A 20,146-nucleotide genomic window follows, 5' to 3' on the forward strand; every position below is an offset into this window, starting at 1 on the left:
AAAAAAAAAAAAAAAAAAAAAAAAAAAAAAAAAAAAATTTGCTTTAAAGGCACTCAAAAATTTGAAACTGTGAAATGTTGAACAGTGACTGGACTGTCGACCCCTTCCAGTATCAGATGATTTCTTTGCTCAGCGACATTTCAGGTTTCCTCTTCTTGTTTTTATTTGGCTCTGCTCCACGGAAAACTGTAATCCTTCAGGAATTCTCTCTAGTAAACTCCCATTCAAATCACTGGGGACAGCAACAATCTGTCAGCACAGTCTTTTACCATGTTTCCTTGTTATTTATAGATTAGATCTTGCATCACTGAAATATTTCTGCCATATTGTTCAAGATAAAGCCAGTAAATTCAATATGCCATTGTGTACCCCCTGACTTGCCTCCAAGGCCTTGTTTTTCACAGAGAGAAAAAATACTTTATAGAAGAGTGGGAGCTGTCTGACTGCAAAATGGGCTTGAATAATAACACCAGGCTCTCAGCTGAAATTTTATACCATAGATGAATCATCAAGTGCTCATTAAACATCTATCTACTGTAGAAATACATAACAAATCTTCCCCTTGATGTTACCCTTAGGATCTTGACAAAAATAATCGTATACTGGAACGTGAAAATGGCAAACTTGACCAAATCATCAGCAGTGGTTTGGTATCCATCTGATTCTAACCTGAGTAATGCTTTCCTCCTGATGTTACAATAACGCTTATGTAAGACCTGGGATTGAAGTGGGAAAAGGCTGTACCACATTCTGTCCTCCTTGGACAAACTGCATTCTGGATAAGATACCAAATGCGCACCTCTTCATGTCAAAATTGCATCAGGACACATCATGAAGCAAAGAAAACGCATGGCCTTTTTTAAAGATCCTTTTAAATTTGTATCTTTTAGCTGTAAACTGGATTTCACGGCAGAAGGGAAATGTTTTGAATATGAAATAGATTCCCAGTAGTTTTTCTAGTCACAGTCTTTATATGTTCTACAGCCCCATTTTGGAAATGACAACTGTGAGACAGGCTAAAGACTAAGATCAGCTGTTTTCTATGTTCTTTACATGGTAACAATTTTTCTTTAGAAGTAAGTTTTCCTGTGCTGCAGAATGGCTGTGGTTGATGCCAGAATGGAAGCTCTAACATGCTGTCGACGAACTGAATTCGCTTGTGGTACCTGACCCCTTATTTGCACTGTCTTGAAAACATACAAGACGGTGGCTGTAGTAGTTCTGTTCATATTGCAATCTCACTGTGTTTCAATACCACTTGATTCTAACCCAAGTTTAGCTTGTTGCTACAAGGCTGTGTACTGCTTACTATAATGACAACACCTTGATTTATTCTAGGTGTGGGCGTGAGCTACGTATTACACATGAGTAAATGAACAACGGTGTTGGGGATATTAATGCATGAGTAAATTTCAAGCCGTATGTAGCATTGCCCATTTCTTTGTGCTCAGCCGCAAGGCGTGGTAGGGAATGAATGCATCTGAGGAGAATGGGCCTTGTTGGCAACTGTGACACAATGAGGTTAAGTACACCTGCCAGACTTCACACTTTCTGGTGTGATCTCATCAAAACTGTGTGACTGTAAGCTTATAGGCTTAGTCCTGCCTTTGTACAGGGCATTCTCCACACTTAAAACTGACCGGGCCTAAGCGCCAAATTATCAAAGAGAGCTTCAAAATCCCATTTTACAGAGTAGGAAAAGTATATGAGCTAAGCTAACTCAGGGCTCTTAATGAAGGAAACCAATTGTATTTTTTAGCTGTGTTAATTGATTGAAGAAAACGGAGCAAGTTTTACAAGTTAACAGTACAACCCATTGAAGGTCTGCGTAAAGTGGTATCTCATAACAGTCGTTTTATTTTTGCATAAATATTTGGTATTTGGTATTTTTATAGCCACGTGCAACTGCAGTCTCAGCAAACAAAATTTTCAGATCTGCACAGTCATGTAGAATAACCATCCTGTGTAGTTTTGAAATGATTTGCTGCTCTTTCACTCTCCATTTAAACAAGAAGTCACCAGGAGCAGTTTCCAGCCTTCTCATTACTTAATGTTAATTGCATTATCTATTAATTTGGATGGTGTTAGTGCTTTAATGATATGAGAGTCAGTAAATGGCTATTGTTCATTAGCCATAGAAGAGCTGTATGTTTGGGGTTTACTTAGTTTACATCTAGTTAATGTCAGTTCTGTTAGACGTAGAATAATGTAAAGATGAATGAGGTAAAGATATTCTCATTCAGAGAAAACTAAACTATCTCCAAAGTAGTCTTAGTGGAATAATTAAATAATAGAATTGTGATCAGATGTTTCTCAAATCCACTTTTTTTTCTCCGGCATTCTGTAGTTAACAATTATGAAGGTAAAAGTCATTAGAGCAAATGTCTTTGTGGTTCATGTTTCGGTTACTGGACGAAACTTGCTGTGAAGCTTGTGTTTATGCTCCTAAGGCTTACAGATCCTTTTTGGATTAAAAAAAAGCGGGGTGGGATGAAGGAGGTGACCAGGAAACTTGTTAGCAAGTGACCTTAGCCATGCTGCATATGATACTTTGCAGCGTGATGACTTTTCTGTGCAGGTGAAGTTCAGCAAGGGCAAAGCAGCTGCTCAGAGCATCTGACTCGCAGGGATGAAGAGAGCCAGGAGAGGCGTGTATGTTGTGCAGGTGTGTGTGTGTGTGGTGTGTGTGTATTTCTGGCATGAATCTGAGAGAGCTGTGTTTTGCACGCGTCCTTTATTTGTGCTTTCTCTGAAAAATTGAGTACTCTTATTTTTCAGGCCTTGTCTCTTAATTGATGCAACTTTCCTAATGCCTTTATAATAGACAGTAGGAAAGGAAATCCTATCACAGAAGAGCTCTTAATCACATGCATGTATTATACTCTGCAGGATTTTTCCAGCTCATTTAATAGATTCCTGATGCCCTGGTAATTCTGTCTTTCAGATAGTTCTTATTTTCAAAAGCTGTTAAGTAGAACTACGAACATTTCTCAGTCGTTTCACATCAAATCTAGTTTGTTGAAATGTGAACTGTTTACAAATTATTGTGTCAATGGGTAAAGGAAGCAATAAATAATCTATCAACTTGATATTTTAATGTTTCACAAAGGAATGTATCTTCACTTGCAAGTAGCAAATGAATCTTCTCTAACTGTTTTGAAAGACTCTTATGTGTTCTTGGTGTTATTCGTAGTTTGCTTCAAAAGTAACACCTCCTATTTATTTTCATGAAAAGTACAGCAGGTACAAAGAGCACAATAGCAACATTTGATACAGCAAATTCTCAGATATTATGCACTGTTTCTTCAATGCAATCACCACCATTAGCCAGTTCATGTGGATGAGCTGATCCAGACGCTCTTCATTTCATGATGTGACAGCTGTGTGTGGCTGTTCAGAAAGCAGCTTTTGCTTCACTGTTGCTGCTGCTGAAAGGCACCGCCACTGCCTCACTGTGCTCAAATGCACAGTTCAGTCTCCATAAAGGTTTAACAAGTGTTGATGAATGTCACAGGGTGTCATTTTCTTCTCCCACGTGGAGTAATTCAGTTCCTCCCCTTTGCTACATTCGTATTTCCATGTCAGACAGCAATCTGACGAAGTACCCCTCTGCTGCCATCTCTCATATGGCAACAAAACGTCATAGAATGTTGTGGGCAGGTTCAACCTCTATTGCCATACCATCAATCACCTCTGATGTTGTGGGCCAGCATTAAAAAAAATAAGAGGAGGCATTACTTATTGAGCAGCCCTCGTATATACACATGCATGTATACATATATGAGGATTTGCTACTTGTTTGGTTTGAGCGAAATATTTATTTTTATTGAACAATAGGCCTTAGATGTGTGTTTTGATCTCTTGAGTGAGAAGGAATATTAAGTTTTCAGCAGTGTGGATTTTTCCCAGCCAACGTTAATTTTTAGAATCTTTTTGAATGAGGACTTGCAGTTGCAGAAATGTCAGACAATTGTGCATTTTCATTCAAATCTACAGAGCCAGGAATCCACTGGTGCTGCCATCTGGGGATCTCCTCAACTTGGTGATTGCATTTCAAGAGTTACAAAATGCTGTTTTCTGTGTCACTCTATGGCACAGAGATTATGCCATTAAACAAGTTAAATTCAAACACATTGCTTGTGTGCAACTGAACATACGTATCACAGCTGCTGAGTGACTGCCTATTAGCTGCTGCTTCTTGCTTGTAGCCAGTGTGGAGGCAATGCATTCTTTCTTTTGATCCATTAATGGTGTAACGCGGCCCCTCTGTTGCTGTGAGAAGTGATGTGAGGTGCTAGGAGCTCTTTTTATTTGTACCGGTGCTTTTCCTGTGCTTCCTTGCATGGTTACAAAAAAGGATTCTGAGTTCTCATTCTTATAAACTGAAATATCCAGAGTAGCAATGAGTATGCATGCATCAGAGCTTTCTGAATTCCAGATGATTCGTGTTGTGCTGAGGGAGCTGTGGGAGTGGTGCTCTGCAAAATGTCTGCCTGAATGCAGATAGGCATTTGTGCAGGTGCCCAAGGGGTTGCAGCAGGGCTGTCATCAGATACTATGGGCTCTCATTTGTTGTGGAGCAATTGGGGTCCTCCATTCAGATCTGTTTACAATTGCTTTTTTTGCGAAGCTGGCTTTTAAGCTTACAGTAGTCCTGGCAAGCTCTTTTGCCCCTCCCATCATGCCTCAATTTATGAGGGATCCATCTTCCTAACGTGCTCTTCAGAGCCAGAGACACTTTTCTGTGTGAATCTTTCAAGTCCTGATGCATTGTTCTGGTGGATGGGCTTTTGGAAGACGTGTTCGTGTCTGCTGGCAACAAGACTTTGTCCCTTCCCTCCCTTTCGGAGTCCTCATTCTGGAGACTAACAATAGAACGTACTAAACAAATTACACAGATGATGAAGCCACGGTAGTCAGTCACCTTCAGTGTGCCTTTCTCTGCCTGCAAAAAGCTGCCCTGCCAATTTGTGTGATGCCATTTACCATACAAACAAAAGAAAAATCTAGTTGTCTGGACAGACACAGTATTTCTAGTGCTACAGTCACAGGAACGTTCTTTCGAAACAGTCTGTCTTCCAATGGATTTATCTGTAAAAACCACAATATGCTGGAAAAGGTCCTGATAAACTTCTGGTGAAACATGCAGGTCTTTCAGAAATCCATTCGTCAAGATATCTGCTGAGATGTTCTGGAGATGCCATATGCTAATATTGCTGGAGTGGAGAAACCCAGGGAGCCAGAGGGAAGCACCTGGGAGCAGGCAGTCCTCATCCATGGGCAGCAGTGTGCTGGGAGGTGAAGCCCAGATCTAGGCTGTCTGCCTGCAGGAGTGGGCGAGGTGCCTGGAAACCAGTAGCTGGGAGCTTTCGGTTGACTTTGTGCCAAACGTTATGATTGTTTTCAGCAGTTTTAAACATTTATTTCACAGAAATTTCTAAAATGCAATTCTCGTGTTATTCTTTCCCTTTTAAAGCTCTGTTAAAAATTTAAAAAGAAATCAGCTTCTGAGAGTTGGAAAATATGTTTTCGTGAAAAGGGCTGTTTGTTGCAATATGTTGCTGAATTTCAGATGTAGGAAATGCTGAATTTTGGAGGTAATTCCCTGATCCAAAGCACCTGCTTGTACCAGAATGTTTTGGTTTTCTTTTTCTGAACCATTCTGGCTTTTCACAGATGAAAGGAATGTCTGGTGTGTATAACGCTTTGATTTATCAGAGGTAAGCCATGTTGTTAGCAGAGATAAAGGACCTTGTTTACAAGGTGTCTATATCCTCAGAAAAAAAGGAGTTTCCAATAATTGAGTAAGATGTCCTGAATGTATAGATTAAACTAGAAGGCCAACTGCAAACATGATGAACTTCAAAAGAGCAGCTTCACATCTCTCTGGGGACCTTCATTAATGAGTCACCAGATAGGCAATTACCGTACAGTTCTTGTAATGACCAGGATCAGACACAAGCAATCAGCACAGTAGGCTGCAAGAAAGCAAGCAGAAAAAAACTGTGAAAATATGCCATTAAATCTTAATTATTCTTCAAAAGAAAACAAGCACAACTAGGGGGCAAATAACTGCAAGGAATATACAGAACTGTATCAAAACCTGCTGGCTCAGGGCAGTGATATTTAGTTATTAGCAGCTTCAACGTTTATTTAAAGTTAAGCACTATGTTCACAGACCATTCAGAGGTGTATTTTCCACCTGCTGGAAGTCTGAGTAAGAGCTAATCTTTGCTTCCACAGGATTGGTCCTCAAATTAAGAACCCAGCATTATTGCTGGCTTTATTATAAGAGCCTGTACAAATCCCACCAAAGACTGGGACCTCAAGTATACATGCTGACAAGGAATGACGGTTGGTTGGTGGTTTTTTTTTTTTTTTTTTTTTTTTTTTTTTTTTTTCTCCCAGATTTAAAATGTCAAATGAGGAAAGGCCACCAAGGGAGGATAAGAAGTTATTAAGGCTGTACAGGTCAGACAAGCTTGATGATGTCCCAGTCTAGAGTCCTAGTCGCATAAACGTCTTGCATTTGTACCCAGAATATTTAGCGTGGGTACCTGGAGCTTATTTATCTGTGAATGCTTCCCAAAGCCTGAATTGCAGAGTCAATTTTGTTGCAGCTATGCAGTCCCATTGATATGACTGGATTTCTCTAGGGAAATTCTTTGATGATTATGGGAATATGCATTCCTTGATTAGGCTCAGCCTTCTTTACAAGGCATAATCACCGTCTTTGGAATAAGGCAGTCTCATCCACGTACAGTTACTGGAGAGGAGGATTCTTCAGAATACGAGTTAGTACGCAGGAACACCTGTACTGGAAAGTCATGTGTCTTCCATCTGTGCTGAATTAGAAAGAAGTCTTGAGCAGTGGCAACAAAGATTGAACTCATATCTGCATTTGTATGTCTGTTGCTCTCCTCTATACAAATAAACTTTTCTCTGTCTTAAAAGGCATGAATAATCTACTATCACATGAATTTATTACAAATATCCTCATGCGATATGTGAATTGCATGTGTAGCCTTCTGGTTTTTCTTTGTAAATTATTTCCATCTTTCAGGAAGTTAAAATTGTTCAGGATCAAGAGGACAAAGAAACAGTACCAAATTTCTTCCCAGTGTTAGCATCAGTGTCACTTTTCTGAACTTCTGTGTCCTTCAGGCTTTGAAAGATCAAGGTCTGGGAAACGAATTTGGACTTGTCTATTTCGGACAAAACAAATAAACAAGACTTCAGTCAGAGGCAAAAAAACCCCACAACTTATGTAGAACTAGTCATACTTCCACTGGCTCTACAAAACCGGTCTGTTTATGTGGTAATTGTAAATTCAATGAAATATACTGTCTGTCTTCACAGTCAAAGAGATTTGACTTAGAAATTGATAACTCACTTAGGATAACCTTCCTTCATAGAAGGAGGAAGTTGAGGAAGTCACTTATTTGCATTGTATTGTGGATTTGGCTCCAGAGTATTGTGTGAGTAATTGTGTGATGACTTTCTCTTGAGTATGTTTTTCATAGTGCACTGTATTTTCCCTGCAGAAAGAATAATTATGTAAATAACTGTTATCAGAACATCACGTGCAGCTATGAAGTGTGAGTTGCATTGTATGATCGTATATTTGTATAATAAGTCTGGCTCTGTAAAAGATAAAAGTGAATATTGAAACTGGTAGTTTATATCTATTTTTGTGTACGTATCACCTAAGGTATTTTTAACAATTTAAAGATTTGTTATATCTGATACAGCCTATTCAGTGCAGGAGATCACCCAAAGGAAATAGTAGTGTTCTACATTCAGAGCTCCCAAATATGAGGGTTGAAAGCGGTGATGCATCAGTGCTTTTTATTTCAGTGTTGGCTGACACTGTGATATTCCCCTCATAGATATTTCTTCAGTTTTCATGGGAAATCAAAAAAGATAAGAGGAATAAATAATCTGTTGTGCTTCTTAACATTTCTGATCTCTGAAACACCTAAAAAGGCCTAATTTTTCATCTTTTTGTATTCAAAGTTGTTGTTTCACTTAAGTCTTTAAAGTAATATTTTAAACATTATTATAGAGTATGTGGTAATGTTGGTTTGGAGGAAGAAAGATGCATTTGCCGGTGTTTTGCTTTCAATACCAACTAATATTAATAATAAAAATGTAGTTAACGTGATAATAAAACAGTTCATTAAATTCACAAAACAGAAGTTTGTCCTACTGTAATCTACTTCAAAATACATCATTAGACATCAAGTTCTTCCTAAACAGTGCAGCATGCTCTGTTGGAGGGGTTTTAGCATGTCAAGGTTTATTTTCAATGAAATGACATTGAAGGATAAGAAATTCAGATTAATAACAGCTCTAGTTACTTCTATCTGTTATTTTTAGCAAAATTGGTGAGCCAAGTATATCCTGCAGCTTCAACTTCAATTCTCAAAGCCAAATTTTCTAAATAGGAACTCGATGGTAGGTTTCCAGATCTTGAACTTTTGTGAGTTGACATTGTAGTTACACAGAATGCACAGATTTTCTTCTACTCCTTCTTTTCCCTTCCCCCCGCGTGACTTAAAAATATCTCTTGCTACCCCTGCTTTCTTTACAGCAGCCGAAAATGGCAGCTGAAACTAACCTGCATAATTCCCTGCTGATTCGCAATGAAAGAGGTGAATGTGGTGTCCCCTGAGCTGCTTAATGAACAGTCTGTCATGCGGCCACACCGTGTTCATGAGTCACACTCTTGTGAGTTCTTATCTGTTTTAGGCACGGATTGCTGATTTGTCTAGAATCAGCCTACCCATCTGAAAACTGAAATAATGATACATAAGAATACTTACTTGATCATTAGGTAATGCCTTTGCAGTGGTTTATAAACTGTGCTACTGCTGTAGTGGAAGTAGGATAAATTGCAAGCAACCTGCAAACATCATTCACAGCATGCCTCATCTACAGTCAGCCTGAAAAACAGTTTCTCTGCAAAATTTTTCTGTACTAAAAGCGTAGTGAACAATTTGTCGTGATATTCTTCTCTTGTTTTGGCACATGCAACGTTTTAATTAGTTCTCTGTGAATCTAGTCTGAATTCATTAATATGAATAAACGGGTATTCATAAGGCTGACATACTAATTTTTATTTATTTATTTATTTATTTTCTGTGGGGGAGAAAAAGAATAAACCCCCCTACTGGCCTCTTTTGGCAACATTGCCCCTTTGCTTAGATCTCTGGCTGGCGAGAGGAAATGTCTGAATTGTGAAATATCTGGGCCTATTACATCTGAAAAGCACACTAGTAACAAAAGATGATGTTCAGGAAAACATGGATGTGTAGTAGGTGTAGGCAGGCTGCTGTGTATCCAAACCTGTAAATATTATTTTGTGTTCTGTGTGGATCTAAGGAACACTGACTGCAAGAGACTTGCCAGGTTCACCTAATAAACTCTCACAGTTGGCATTAAGATTCAGGAGCTTTTGGTTCCCCTTCAGTTTATTTTCAGTAGTATCCTTTAAGTGTCACACAGTCTTTATTTTTTGCATCAGCATGCTCTATTTCAGCAATTAATACTGACTGTCCTTATTATGTATCATTTCTGTACTAGGTTAATGTATATTTATTACCAACTATTGTGAGAACATGACCTAAGCAGAGATGTCCTTTATGATGAGACAGTTTCTCTTTTGCGTTACTTTATATTTCTCCTTTGCTTTCCCATTTGCCCTTTCTTATGTTTGTTGACAACTTTGATGTCAATTGGGCTGACAGGTCAAAGTGAGCATTAGCCTTTCCTTGTGTTCAGATGGAAACAAGTTACCTACATGATATCCTTAGATGGTGGTGTGACCTGGTGCAAATCTTAACTCATTCTCAAATGCACATCTATGAAATTGTGTGAATACTTGGCAAAGAGTTTGTCTTGAGGTATAGATCATTCTGAAGATAGTTTTTAAGTTCAGTGACTGTCTTGTTGTCTTAATGCTGATTTGGGCATGCGTTGTGTCAAACTCCCTTTTGAAGTTCTCTCTCTACTTATCTGTCAGTTCTTGAGCTCTGATAACTTTCAGTTCCTTGTTCAAAGACCATTTGTGGTGCTCTTGTTGAGTGAGTGAACACTTTGTCCTGAGAGCTGTGCATAAAAAGATGTTTTGCTGCGGCAGTCAGGCCATGCGTGTATCTTTTTAAAGCAATTGACCTATTGTCTGAAACTCTAAGAGAAATCTAATGGAGGAAAAAGAGGAACTATGCAAGCACTGCAGAGCAGCACTGTTTTGTTTATGAAATCTCAGTGTAAATGTAAAATTACTTTGCATTTTCCAACAGTTCTTCAGCTGAAGACCTGCTAGAAGCTACACATATTTGAATATTCAATTTGAGGTATAGATGTTTGATTTCTATGGGGATACGTTCTTAGCCAGTCAAACCCTGAGAGACTTCTAAGAAGGTTTGTAAAATTTAAAGTACTGGTTAAAACAGACTAAAACCTCTTGATTCTTTAAGACACTGGTGCCTCTTCTGACAGCAATTCCCAGTTAGGTGCCTCCTTTTTCACTTATTTGAGCTTGCTGTATGGAAGCTCTTCAGTTCTCTCAGTGAGAGAACTGTGTACATTACGCAGTAACCAATACAGAATATTTCAAATAAACTTTTTGTATTATATGTAATTAATGATTTAATATGGTATCTTTCAGTCTATAAATGATACCAATATTCTATTAAAAGGACATTCTGTCAGTTTAGCTAAGTTTTTAATCTCGATTACTACATTTCACTCATTTCTTATTGTCAGAAAGAAATTTTGTGATACTCTGTATTGCTGCTTTAGTTTTCTGCCCAGACTTCCTTGGCTGAGCAGCTGTCCTGCCTTTGAACAGCGTTGGCTTCGTTACCTGGATAAGCCACATAGCAATGTATGCATGTGCTGGATGCCCTCAAGTTCTGCCTGGTGACAGCACCCAGAAAGAACTCTCCTAATAGAAGGAATAGGAAAAATAAGAAAGAATAGCACAGTGCAGGCTTTGTGTTTAAATGATATACTAGAGAGAGTTTATTGTTGTGCGTTTCATCCTGTGCATCCTCTTTGGAAGATGAACCAAACTCTAGGTTGGCTTACTTCTCAAAAGACTTCATAGATTTCTTCCATCTGCTGGTTAGGGGAGTTTTAACTTGTTTTTATTCTGCTCATTAGCAGCCTCACAAAACACCTTAACTTCACCCTTAACTAATGGTGTAGGTAGTTCTTGTTTTTTAACAATTTCTTTCTGCCAGGAGATGTTTCATCTAGATTCACCTATACTATTCTCTTTGAACCGCCTTTTCCCAAATCAACTCATAGAGCAAATGAAGTTTATTGTTGTAAATATTCCCATGACTGGTCTAGCCACAAAGTAGTACTGGATTAATGAGGATCATTGCCACATCCTTCATTTCTGTTTACATCATTAAAAGTATATAAGTGTGAGATGAGAAAGGGAAAAAAAATTCCGGATTCTGTCTTAAAGTATATAAATTCAATTTAGAAGATTAAGCATACCTGCTTCAACAGCAGGAAGCGTTTTGTAGTACCTGATCATTAGCAATAGCTAAAGAAAGAGCAAAGGAAATATTTTCACTTGCTTCACAATGAATAATTTTGTCTTACTGCTAGTTTTCTTCTTGAAATATAAGCTAGAGATATATTTCATCATTAACCTTTTGAGCAAGGCCAAGTATAATTGGCAATTCTCCTGCAAAATCCATTTGTCTGTATTATGCTGTTCCTTTTATAGAAGAAATAATTGTCATTTTTTTGTGTACTTTCTTTTTCAGCCAACCTCTATGAAGGATCAGAAATATTATAAAGCCCCCAAAAGATATGCTATTCCTTCTAAGTTTGCCAGGCAACAAGTTGTGATTGTATTTCACTACGTTCAGTGTGAAAGGGAAGCATAGTTTAGAAATTCTGTAACAATAAAGAAAGAAGAGTTTGTCTTTCGTATGTTGGTGTGTTTCTTTAAGTATGACAGCAAGATTCTAAGGGGTGCTCGAGCTATCTCTTAGCATGGCATACTGTGCAACTGAGACTTGAAAGTTGTGCTGTGACATACACCTATTTTGTCTGAAATCGCCTACTGTCAGTAATAACGTTCTTTGTTTACTGAAGAGCTGATCAAAAATTTGGCCAGCTGTAACTGGAATTGGCTTTTAATGTTTTGGTTGTCAACCTGTGAGTATGTCTTTTTGACAGTATATTTGCAAGAATATATATGGCATAGTAATGCATAACAGAACATCCTTAATGTCTGGAGGAGAGACTAGCTTCAATCAAAGTGAAGGATGATATCTTTCAGTACTTCTATGACAAATGGGACAAGATCTCATAGAAGGGCTGCACTAAGATTTTTAATGGTCTTTACTTACCGAATCAGTATTTTCTGCATCCCTCTGAGCCCACCCTGCCCTACCAATCATTGCTTGCTGATTGCTGAATATTTGCTCTTTGCCCTTTATCATTATTTAATACATTAAAAGATACACCGTCAGGGACATAATTTTTATTTCTCCTATTAGTTATTCTTCTGCTGAGTGCACTGTTCACTAGTGGGTACTAGCATGCTGTTTTACAGAAGATATGACACAAAAGGGGCACATATTTTCATTAGAAATGCAATTATCAGGCTGGTGGTTGATGGTTTACTGCTCCTTTGGCCCCCAAAATAATATATTAGACAGAAGCTTCAGTAATATGTTTTGATACATCTGCTGTATTCCAGCAAACTTGTAAAATCCATGGGAGTTCTGCCCTTGACCTCCTCCAGAGATGAATATAGAGCACTTAGTTGGTGGAATCTTGCTAGCATTTTAGATCTGCAGATAAAAGCCACAAGAGTAGAATTCAATATCATCACTTTTGGCGTTGCTTTCATTACACTGTGAAGTATCTTTTAGTATTCTATCTGCCCATTTTTGACTTCTCAGATCTCTGGATCCAGGTTAAATTGTTAGTCGTGGAAAGCAGCTGTTATAAAGATACTGCAGCAGTGGCCTCTGTATTTTAACATTTTTTCTTAAAAACATTGAGGGAAGTGAATTAGTGTCCCATTAGTTATATGGGTTCAGGAACCCTAGCCCTTTTTGAGAGGTGTGTTTATTTGTTTTGAGGTATCAGATTATTTCCCCGAAGAGGGACATATTTCAAATGCATCCAAATGATAAAATGGAATCTACTCATAGCTGATTTGGGCAAGCTTTTTATTGCATGGCTTTGAACCTGAGCAGCTCAGGCTTTTACCCACTGGAAGCAACGACTCTCCAAGAGAAGCAAATCTCAGAAGTTTGTAGTGCCTTTCTGTTTTCCTGAAGAAGGAGAAAGGTGTATGTGATAGTAAACTCCTATTTTCTTCTATTTCCATCACATGTCCTTTGCTCATTGTGGAAACTCTGTGTTCATAGGTTGAATTAGCTCATCAGTTATAACCAATCTGTCTAATCAAAAAGTATAACTGGATGATGGTATAATGCTTTATAACTTGAAAAAAGTTTGCTATTCAATACACTGCTGTATGGAAAGTGATGTTTCCTCGAGATTTTAACCGCATGACCAAATCTAAATTTGATATATGAATTCAGGTTGTTGCCTTTAGTACGTGTCTGATTTAAAAGGGATGTAAAAATATTTTTGTGTCCTTACGATTACGTTTTTTTTCTTTAGGGCTGTAAAATGAAGCAGGTAGATATTAATATCCTACGCTAATAAAAATAGTCTTATGGCATTTTTACTACCCCCTTTATGGAGTATTTTGTGTTTTCTAAATGAAAGTTAGATTACTGCTGTCTGATATTATTAGAGGAAACGTAACGTTATAATAATTTTAAAACTGATTAGATTAAGCATTTTAGATTCTAAAGTTTTTATTCAAGAATTGCAAGAATCTTTTTGATTGCAAGAAACTTCTGTTCTTCTGCCATGTAGAATTCTATCTTTTAAGGACCTGAAATTAAATCTCTAGACGTTAAAGCGCTGGTGTGGCCAATGCTGCAATGGAAAGACAATGACAAAACTGAGAAAAAATGTAGCTTGTCTTGTTCAGGCATCTTCATTGTTGCTTGAAAGCATTTAGTCCTTGAAAAACATTCTGTCAAACTTCTAGCACTGGGAAAATGAGAAAACAAGATGTTATGTTTGTATCTTCAAGTAAAGATAGGGAGAGAGTCTGTATTTGGCTAAAATATGTCATTTTATCGTTGAGCTTAGTTGTATCTGTACGAAATAGGTACAGATACATTAAGAACATTAATCCAGTGTAGATCAAGCTGTATTGTATCTGCAGTCATTGTTTTATATAAATGCAAGTATGCAAGCATGAGTACTGAGCTGTATATACATCTCTGCCTCTTAGGAAAACCTCACATTCTTCAGTTGGTAACTACCAGCTAAAATGATGTGGTAATGTCTGTTTGTATTATTTCACAAAGTCAGAAGAATACTTTTATAAAGGACATTTTCCAACCTTTTCCAACGTGTTTGGTTCCAAGAGAACATTAACTGCACTGAACAATTAAAGTAAGAGATCACTCATCTTGCCTCCAGGCCATGACCAAACTAATCTGTTTACTGATAATTCTGCAGCCTTGTGTTCTCTTTTGCTTCATAAATTTTACTACAGAATAACCTTTTTTTTGAATAACAATATGTTAATTTCTCTTTGTTTAAGCAAGGTATAAGCAGTTAAAATATAAAGTCTAAATATAATATGTTCTTATGATATTGCAAATCCATTAAAGTAAACTGGAACCCATCAGATCAATAGTTAAACACCATTAAAAACAGTTCTGAAAAGAAATCATAATTGACTTTACCATATGTTTCATTTTCATATTATACCATCTTCAGAATGAGACAATCACTGTTCATAGGGAATCTAATTATCCGCTGTCAGTTAAGCCCTCAGTAATTGATCTCTTGACAGCTGGTAATAAGTCCCAAACCCCATTGCAAATTGCCTTTAAATACATGTTTATCCACTGGAGAAAGATGGGGAGAAGAGCTCACACGTTCAACCAAACACTACAACTAGCAAAAATTGCCTTCAGGATAACATTCTTGTACATTTCTTTCTCTTCAGTTTTGTGTTTTCCATTTCTCTGACTACTTAAGATCTGCAGGTTTCAAATAGCAAGTGGTAAAGGCAGAATTTGGCATTTGTATTCTCGTCGTATTCTTCAGCATTGGCTTTTGCATTCTCCTCTGTTAACATCTAAAAGTATGTTCAGATAATCTTGTGATTTTTGCATGAATGCTTGTTGAAAGCTTTCTTTTTGTGTAGTTTTACTGAGAAGTAATAAGTGTCTTCAATAATTGTAGAGTTTTGTTAAAATAGAGAACAAGGAATATGGGAATGAGAGAAGAACTGACTTGAAAGTCTTGTACTACAACTCTTCCAGGATATAAAACTGTTCCATCTCTAAGGTTTAGACAAAAAGAAGTAATCGATTTCCCAGATGAGCTCTAGTTCACCTCCTCAATTTGTTTTTCTTATGCTTTGATCTGCCCTGAGGGCGAGTATATGCTGTTTTTAAACCTTAAATACTTTTGCAATATAACTGCTGTATGAACTGCTTTGAATATGAAGATTAGAAAGTCAAAATTCACTTAGCTAGTCAGTGACAGAGACACACAAAAAAAATGGAAATAAGATGAAAGAGTCTTTATGTGTGCACTTAGGTATAAATATACAGAAAGAGTACTTGATTTCAGAGAACATGAAGGACAAAATCATGTTACTTAAATTATATAAAATTATCTGGTTAAAGTTTTAAAGAAGAGGATAAATTCCATGCAAGGTTTAAATGATAAGTGAACGCAGAAAATCTTGGTTTAGATCCTGGTGACTAGTTGCATTGGTTCCTGCAGTAATGAATTCCCTCAATAAATACACATTGTTGAAAGAGTTCTTTATTGTTACCTGTCCAGACAGTTCCTCATTGTGTGAGCTAAAGACCAATCAACTGCCCAGTTCTGCTAAAGCTCAATGGAAGATTTACCATTCTACTTCAAAAGCTGAAGGATCTAAATTTCTTTATGCCCTAATTTGTTCTTTTGTAGTAATAGTTGTAGTATTTCACAGAGATGGTGTGAATTGAATTAATTAATAGCTACAAAGTATATTTGTGTCTTTGCATTAAAAGAGCTGCTCCATATCTGTCTTCTATCTTGTTCTCCATCACAGAAGTACTTACGGTCTTTGACATTATTATATACAAAAGAGGAAATTAAAATGTTTCTGGTGATTATCCTCGTTAGGCAACTACATCTTTCAATGCTTTTAGGTCAGTGATATAGCTGTTGTACAGCAGTGAATCAATAACTGATTGGCATAGCCTTTTCCTTTAATTGTCTAATTGTCACTGTCTTCACTATAGGCAGATCTTTTTTTTTTTTTTTTTTTTTTTGGCTCTTAAGAAAGAATTGCCATGATAATAGAACTTTTTTTTTCATCATCAGACCAGCATGCACATCCATCTATCCCTGTTGTAATCTGCTTTTGAGGTGTAAAAGGCTATTTAGTATATCTTCTCAGTAACTACTTCTGAATAATAGGAGCACCAGAATTGAGTACTTTTCATTCTCTGAACAACTGGAATACTTCAGAGTAGGTGAATAAATGAGCTCTTTAAGCAAGAATATCAGGAAATCTAGATAAGATGTTATTATAGGAACCATAAAAATAATTCTCTAAATACTATTCTCATGTTTTATTAAGATATATGTTCTGATGACTTTCAATATTCAATGTATTTTTCAGTATCTGCTTTCTTTTTTTTTTTTTTTTTTTTTTTTTTGCATACAGAAAACTCACATGTTTTATTTGCTTTTGTTATGAGTGCTGTGCTGAATATAATAGATTATGAAGATAGCACCTATGCAACCTCACCCTCATCTTAGAAAGTAATAGAAAAACAACTAACAGTAAAGTACTGTCTTAATGATTTTGTCCTTAAGGTCCAGGGAGTTTCTAATTTCTCTGGAGCAGCATATGTTTTTGTGTAAGATCAAGTGGGTTATCTAATCTTCTCCTTTTCTTTTCTGATCCAAGAATAACTTTGCACTCTATCTGGATATGAAATCAAATGTCTCCAGTAAAGATTTTAATCTTGTGCTCTGGGACAGAAGTAACATCTGTCCGTCAGAATAAATGCCTACGTTGCAAAGATCATGCTGACTCATTGCACAGATTTATCTGTGCACAGCATGGTAGGCAGCTGTGCTCTTTGATTATTGTGCAAGAAGCAAGAGGAAAGGAAAAGGAACAGAAGACAATCATTATGTCGCACTGCATATGATACAGGATCTGAGTATTTACTATGTGATCTTCTACTCTCTTCTTCCCTTAAAAACAGTTAAGTGGAAGACTGTCTAAAAGGAAACAGCATTCATTCCAGAAAAAATAAGTGTGGACTTCCAGGAATATGTGCTTATCATTTTGCAAGTACAGTACTATTTTTCAATATTTGGGATACAGCAGAGAGAAGTGCTGGGCAAAGAAAGCCAAAACTCTCTAATGTACATTTTACTGTGATCTCATTCTTCCGTGGTTGCACAGTTTCTCTTTCTAGACAAATTAATGTAATTCAGTAGTCTGTAGAGATCCTATTGTTGTCTTATCAAAACAGCTATCGCTTGCTGAGGGATGAGACTTGCTCAGCTAAGAGGAGGAGTCTATTCAGGTCCTTGCTGTGCCCTACCCACCTGTGTGGCTATGAGCCGCACCCTTCTGTGCTGCAGTTACAGAAAAGGACCCACTTCAGAAAGGCTGGAGCTACACAGGTATACTCAAAAATTTGGTGCAGAATGAAACAGCTGCTGCCTCCAAACGTAGTCATCTTGAAGTTCGTTGGATTTTGCCACTTCACAACCCTCAGCCCTGTAATACCACCCAAGCCTGTTTTACCAGTCACAAAGAAAGGTTACGCTTCTTTGTTGCTTTACTCTTGTTTATTCCTACACATCTAAGTACACAGAGCTTGAGCCCATCCTAGTGAGAAACATACTTACTTCAAATTACGCATTTGTGACCAGTGCTTCAATAGTAATGTATTACATTTTATACAAGTTTCTTTCATCTGGGAGGTTTTGGAGGGCTTTGAAAGCTCTTACATCATGAAGGCTGCAAATAATTTGTAAACAAGGTCTCGCTACTTGCAAACTTAGATGTTATTTTGTAAAGTAAGACAGATTGAATTATTAGAATCAAATCCTTAATGTTACTCTTGTTTACAGCACATCTCCCTTAACAATAAATCTCCAAGCCCGTGGGCAATTTCAATTACTGCAACTTCCTTGCTTAGCAAAGGAACTCATAAACGTCTTTCTGTCAGATCATTCTAAAAGAAAAGATCTTTGTATGTAATGAAGACTGTGTATCTAATGATACACGTGTGTGTATAGATATTAAATAGATATCTTCTGTTGTTCACTTCTGTTTGCTTTTGACAACAGCAAGGAAGTACTACAGGAATTACTGCAGAAAACTTGAACTGTTCTTTAAAGACTTAATAGGGACATGAAAATTTATTTCTATGTGTTGTGTAAACGGGTCAGAAATGCAATACTCTTTTAAGTGAATCTTTACAATTTATTTAAGATTCTTTTAATGTATAAAATGGCAATCATTTCCAGTATAAACTCTTTCCAATGTGCAGCACTGGTCTTCTCAGTATTTAATGTTTTATGAATTTGAGAGAAACCCAAAGATGCAGCTGTAAAGGCAGAGATATCTGTTTTGCAGAGGATTTTATGGCGTTATTTGAAGAGGCATCATGTTTACTTAAACATGACCTACACAAATAGCAGAAGATTCAGGCTTATTTTATGGATGTAAAAATGAGGTGCACACTGGAAATGAAGTTCAGATTTCCCAGCTGTCCTTCTTTGCTATTGCATTTCCAAAATGTGTGTAAAATGTAGGTATCGCAGCTGACAACTCCTACCAGTTGGTCCTCTTAAACTGTGTGTGTGTTCATTATAAGATTTTAAGAGGCATGTTGTGTTTTCAATTGCAGTTACCATTATCTACTCATAGTTAACGGGGGAAAAAAACCCAACAAAACAAAGCTTAAGTAGAGAATTATCATGGCCGAAGTTTACTGAACGCACAGCCAACGTTAACTGCTGCAATCTGTGCTTAGAAGTACCTATTATTGATACAGTAAGTAGGCTGAATTGCTGGTGGAAACTGGAGATGTTCATCTTTGAAAAATCAGTCCAGCTTTAGATACTTAATTTTGTTAGAAAACTATCTGTTGGTATATTGGTTGGAAAGCATTAGTGAATATTGACAGTGTTATGCTTAGTTATTAAGTAATAGCATATAATCTTTTATGTCTTTGTTTAAAAATATTCCTTAAAATAACAAAATATATGAAGCATATGGTAATATCCCAGAGTAACTCTAATCTCATTTTGTAACAGTAATGGATTGCAGCAAGCTTCACAGATTAAAAACTTTTTTTTTTTTTTTTTTGCTAGGTTTGTTTCCTTTTTATCGAACAGGATGTAAAATACAGACTACCTTCCTATACAGTATATCAGAGTGTAAACTCTACTGCTGGTAGGCAGTGCACAGTTAATCATTTTGAGTTTCAAGTTTAAATGCTGCCTGTTACGACTGACATCTGACTTTCTGAAGATTAAAAAAAAAAAAAAAGATAAAAAGGCACAAGACCTGCTCTCTCTCGCGATGCACCCACTCTAAGAGTGAGCAAACTAGCACAGTGTATTGATCACAGAAACCAGTGCTCAGGAGTGCACAAAGTGCATTCCTTTGATTTATGTTACTGGCGTATTGTTGCTCTCTCCTATCTGTTGTCGTCTTTACCCTTCCAGTGTTAGTGTCACTGGATAAAATATCTTTTATCTACAGTTTAAATATTATTGTGTTTTCCAAAACAGGAAAATACAAGAATGTGAAGTTTGCTACTGTGCATTTCTTCTGTTTGCCCCTGTAACACGGGTTAACACAAGGTAATTAGTGTCACAGTGTGATACTTTGACACCTGAACTTTGAAGGTGGAAAGAAATTATGCGCTAGAATAAAGAATTCTAGCACTATGCCTCCCCTGAGAAAGGAATGTTTCCATCCCTGAGAAAAGAATGTTTAATCTGATAAAGGTTAAAAGTAGAGAAT

Source organism: Centrocercus urophasianus, unplaced genomic scaffold (genome assembly GCF_019232065.1).
Source record: "Centrocercus urophasianus isolate 14NV4802_14NV808 unplaced genomic scaffold, USGS_Curo_1.0 seq_29, whole genome shotgun sequence".
In the NCBI taxonomy this organism is placed as follows: domain Eukaryota; kingdom Metazoa; phylum Chordata; class Aves; order Galliformes; family Phasianidae; genus Centrocercus; species Centrocercus urophasianus.